The following is an 865-nucleotide window of genomic DNA, read 5'->3' as shown; positions in this document are numbered from 1 at the left end:
TTTTTGTATTTTAGGGAAGGGTCTACAGGGTATTCAGGGTCTCACTAAAGATCAGACTTGTAATGATCTGCCTGTATACAGCCTCCCAAGAATTGGGATTATAAGCACATGCCACCACACCCAGTCTCAATTGCTGTCGCAGCATTCCGCAGAGGTTGGGCCAGCTCAGCAGGTCCAGGATTCAAACCCCTGACCCATGCAACTGCTTTCAGGTACTTTAATCTGCTGAGCTATTTGGATGGCCACTACATTAACAGTTTTTAAAGTATATAACAAAATAATAATAAGATATCAATTTTATCAAGGTTGGCAAATGTTGAGTACAAAAACGCTGGTATATAGGCAGATAAAGTAAGCTTTCAATAAAATTTGGAGAGAGTGCAAGTTTTACTAGTGAATTTGGCATTATGAATCAAAATTTAAACATGAAATCTGTGTTCCAAAGTTCACTTCCAGGGCTCTCCCTTAGAAAATATGTCCTGTGTTAAAGGTTGAATATTATTTAGGATATGGATGTAAACCAATATTGGTCGACTAAGCACATATTCCTTGAAGAATGATGAGTGGAATTAGCAGGATAAAAAGATGATTTAACATTTTTTTCGATAAATTTATTGAGAAACAAATAGCAATGAGACAGTTTCAAACCAAACTGGTAGGACAGTTTCAATAAGTAACACATTGTATACATTCTTCCTAGTGTTTAATTGCTGTGCAAGATACAGACATGATATCCTACTTAAAAACACCATTAGAACAAGTCCCTCTATCCATTAAGAGAATGTAACTGTATATCGATCCTAGCCATTTGAATACACAGATACAAAATGGACATTCATCTGCATCTCCTTTTTGTTGTTAAGTT

The sequence above is a fragment of the Octodon degus genome, unplaced genomic scaffold (assembly GCF_000260255.1).
Source record: "Octodon degus isolate 3935 unplaced genomic scaffold, OctDeg1.0 scaffold00071, whole genome shotgun sequence".
In the NCBI taxonomy this organism is placed as follows: domain Eukaryota; kingdom Metazoa; phylum Chordata; class Mammalia; order Rodentia; family Octodontidae; genus Octodon; species Octodon degus.
Note: the sequence above shows the minus strand (reverse complement) of the source record.